General features: G+C 55.9%; 1 non-coding gene across 1 annotated transcript; it reads left to right on the top strand.

Moving 5' to 3' along the window:
• Positions 1-3,837: 3,837 nt before the first annotated feature.
• LOC118515908 lies at positions 3,838-3,995 on the top strand. Its single transcript, XR_004907512.1, has one exon. It is a non-coding gene; the product is annotated as a 5.8S ribosomal RNA (ribosomal RNA).
• The last annotated feature ends 439 nt before the right edge of the window (positions 3,996-4,434 follow it).

Raw genomic sequence — 4,434 nt, forward strand, 5'->3', positions numbered from 1 at the left:
TCGAACCAGACGGTGTACCGATTCGACCCATTACCGAACAGGAGCTGCTCAATATCGTTGCGGGTCTGAATCCGAGGAAGGCGCCAGGTTTGGACGGCGTGCCAAATGCCGCGCTGACTGCTGCTGTGCGGGCATACCCAGCTACACACGTTCGACTGTTCCAGCGGCTGCTGGACGACGGCCACTTTCCTCGCCAGTGGAAGACGGCCAAGCTGGTTCTCATTCCCAAGCCAGGAAAACCCCCCGGAGAACCGTCATCGGTCAGGCCGGTGATGCTGATCAACACTCCGGGGAAGCTGTTTGAACGAGTTCTGCTGGATCGTCTGAACGACCACATCGAGGTGCCATCAGGACCGCTACTTTCTGAGCAACAGTTCGGGTTCCGATGCGGGCGATCCACACTTCAGGCGGTGGAGTTGGTGATTGATGCTGCCAGATCCGCGATGAGCTTTGGACGTACAAACCAGCGAGACAAGCGTTGTCTGTTGGTTGTAGCGCTAGACGTCCGGAATGCATTCAACTCCGCGGACTGGCTGGCGATCTCACAGGCGCTGCAGGAAAAAGGAGTGCCCTCAAGACTGCGCAGCATCTTGCAGGAGTACTTCTCTGACCGCGTGTTGACGTACGACACGAACACCGGTCCGGTAACACGACAGGTAACGGCAGGAGTTCCGCAGGGGTCCATCTTGGGCCCCACGCTATGGAACATCCTGTACGATGGAGTGTTACGCCTGCAGCTGCCCGACGGAGCATCGGTCATCGGCTTCGCTGATGATCTGGCAGTACTGGCAAGGGGATGCACACCAGAGGAGGCAGCGGGAGTGGCCGAGCAGGCCGTAGCAATGATCTCTGCGTGGATGCAGCAACACCGTTTACAGCTGGCCCCGGAAAAAACCGAGGTGGTGCTCATCTCGAGTTTGCGTCGGGGCCACCCACAGGTGCCCGTAAGGATCGACGGAGTGGAAGTCCGCTCAAAGCAAGCAATACGCTACCTCGGGGTCATACTTCACGACCACCTCTCGTGGAAACCACACGTCGAGAAGGCAACCGCGAAGGCTCTCCGTGTGGTGAAGTTGGCCACCAGCGTGATGCCTAACCACGCTGGACCGAGGGTAGCGAAGCGTCGCTTGCTAGCAGCAGTTGCGGACTCGGTGGTGAAGTACGCGGCACCTATCTGGGCGGAAGCGGTGGAGCTGCAGTGGTGCAGAAGGAGATTGGAGCAGCTACAACGGCCTCTTGCGAGGGGGGTTGCGCGTACCTTTCGCACAGTCAGCTACGGAACAGCGGTAGTGTTGGCTGGGCTGATACCACTGCGCTTGCAAGTGGAGGAAGCTGCCCGGCGTCACAGGCGGCATCAACAGGCACTACAGCAAGGGGTGCTGATCGACCGCGACGTCATACAGAGGCTGGAAAGGTCAGCAACCATGGCGAAGTGGCAGAGTGATTGGAATCAGGAGTGCGGTCATCCGACCGCGAGTAGGTTCAAGCGCTGGGCACATCGCGTATTGCCAGACATCAGCGGTTGGGTAGGTCGGAAGCATGGAGAGATCGGATTCCACCTGAGTCAGATACTCTCCGGACACGGTTTCTTCCGGGAGTTTCTGCACGTCATGGGGTTCATCTCAGCCCCGACTTGCCCGTTCTGCACCGACTCAGCCGTGATCGAGTCAGCAGAACACGTGATGTTCCACTGCCCGAGGTTCGCGGACATAAGGGTGCAGCTCCTGACGAAAGACGACGGCGTAGTAGTAACACCGGAGGAGCTGGCAGGCTGGATGCTGGCAAGCCCAGCTAACTGGCAGCAGGCGGAACAGGCTGCAAAACGAGTTTGCACCTTCCTACAGCAGCGATGGCTGGATGACCAATCGGCCGAGAATGCTGCCATTTCCGGTGCTAACACGGAAGCACTGCGACACGCGGAAGTGAGACGGCGAGCTGACCGTCGAGCCAGCCGCAACGCTTACCAGCGGAGACGTCGTCGGGAGCAGCGGGAGAGGCGCCAGCTGATGGATGATGACGATGGAGGAGACAACAACCAACCAGCAGCAGCCAACAATCAACGCCCGGCTAGACCCGCTCGCAACTTGGCTCCGCCATCAGCTGAAGAAATTCTTCGCCGACGGTTAAGGCGGAACCAGCGTCAGCAGGAGTATCGGCGGCAATTGCGGGCCGGTACAATCCGGCCAGTGCGTTCGGGCCAACTGCGTCGGAGAAGGCAGCCGCCAGCGGAGGAGGAGCTTGAACGCCGACGTGCAAACCGGCGCGAACGAGAACGTCAAAGACGTCATGCCCGCAATGCGGTTGCCGACCGCCATCGCGAAGTGCTGTCGGCCGACGAAGAAGCCGCCATAACGGAGGCCGAGACAGCCACACGCTAGCTTGATGGAGCATACGCCTTTGGTCGCTTGCGTTGGTGGACGAGAGCGAGAGCGTACTCGAGCAGGCGTGTGCTTTAGTATTTACTTACTGTCTTGGTGAAGCGTCTCGTTTAGTATTGGCTTGGTAGCAAAGGCGCGTTAGGTGTTTATATGTCGTGATGAGTAATAAATGTTTTGTTTGTACAGTCATGTTTGATCAGGAGGAGCACGGGCTCCTAACATTATAGTAGGTCTCAACGTGCAAAAACACCGGCAGCCACACCCGTGCAGGGAATGCTGTCGGTATTGGTGCGGTGTTTGCGTTTATTAATGTTAATGTTTCTCTGTTTACCATTAATAAAACTAAACACACTGTATTTAAAAAAAGAAGTGGAGCTTGCGGCTTAATTTGACTCAACACGGGAAAACTTACCAGGTCCGAACTTATCGAGGTAAGACAGATTAAGAGCTCTTTCTCAAATTTAAGGGTAGTGGTGCATGGCCGTTCTTAGTTCGTGGAATGATTTGTCTGGTTAATTCCGATAACGAACGCGACTCAAACAAGCTAACTAGAACGCTGTCAGCAGTGTGCCTCCGGGCGCACCTGACGTTACGGGGCGGCGGCGCCTTCGCGGGCGGTCGTCGCACTAGTTTGCCCTGCTTAGCGGGACAACTTGTGTTTAGCAAGGTGAGAGTGAGCGATAACAGGTCCGTGATGCCCTTAGATGTTCTGGGCTGCACGCGTGCTACAATGTGGGCAGCAGCGTGTTCTCGCCAATAGGCGCCCCCATTCCGAGAGGAACGGGAAATCACCCAAATGCTCATTTAGTTGGGATTGGGGACTGCAACGGTCCCCATGAACCTGGAATTTCTAGTAAGTGCTAGTCATTAGCTAGCGCTGATTACGTCCCTGCCCTTTGTACACACCGCCCGTCGCTACTACCGATGGATTATTTAGTGAGGTCTCTGGAGGCATACCTTCCGCGGTTCCTTCGTGAGCTGCAGTTGGCACGGCCGAAGTTGACCGAACTTGATGATTTAGAGGAAGTAAAAGTCGTAACAAGGTTTCCGTAGGTGAACCTGCGGAAGGATCATTACCGATCAAACAAGTCCGGGAGTGAGGTTGCCAAACGCATCGTCGGCATCACATGCTGACGCGCACGCTACAACCACAAGATGGTGTAGCACACTTGGTAGAGTTGAGCGAAAGCAACTCTTTCAAAGGGATACACATACCACTGACTCGGCGCAGGTCAGTAAAGACGCACACTTTGGCAGTACCGGGTACCTTATACACTGACTGATTGTCGTGTCACAAAGGGGTGATCGACAGTCGCACTTTGGCGTGCTCGGCTCCGCAACCGTCGGGGCCGTGGGCGCCTGCAGTGTGGTACTAGGGAACCAGAGTTGTGTGTTGGTATGTGTATAATGGATGGATGGACTTCGGTTCCATTCATCAACTAGTTCGGTGTGTACGTTAAACCCTAGGCAGGGGATCACTCGGCTCATGGATCGATGAAGACCGCAGCTAAATGCGCGTCAGAATGTGAACTGCAGGACACATGAACATCGACACGTTGAACGCATATGGCGCATCGGACGACTCAACCCGACCGATGCACACATCCTTGAGTGCCTACCAAGTTATCTCAACACTCTAACCAAACTGACCGTCCTGACCCCATCATAGGGGGGTAGGCTGTCGCAGCATGGCGTGCTCGGATCCGCATCCTTGTCGGGACCGTGGGCGCTGAAAGTGAGAGTGCTAACACAGAGAGACATACGAGGTATGGTACACAAACCTAAACACACACACACACATGTGAGCATGGGTGAAGAGCGAGCGCGCGTCAAGTCGCACGGTTCGACCTCTAGTATCAACCAACGGATGTATCCACCACAGCATATAAGGTTATCACCAATTGCACGGGGACTTCCACCGGTTGGCTCGGGTCGAGTAACACTTGCGGCCCAACGCGCTCGTATCTTTCCTCGCATCCAGTTGCAGTCGCGAGACGTGCTCACGCCGTGTGGGTGAGTGAGGTTAGCACGACAGGGGTGATTTATCACCGATTCT

The sequence above is a fragment of the Anopheles stephensi genome, unplaced genomic scaffold (genome assembly GCF_013141755.1).
Source record: "Anopheles stephensi strain Indian unplaced genomic scaffold, UCI_ANSTEP_V1.0 ucontig202, whole genome shotgun sequence".
Taxonomy (NCBI): domain Eukaryota; kingdom Metazoa; phylum Arthropoda; class Insecta; order Diptera; family Culicidae; genus Anopheles; species Anopheles stephensi.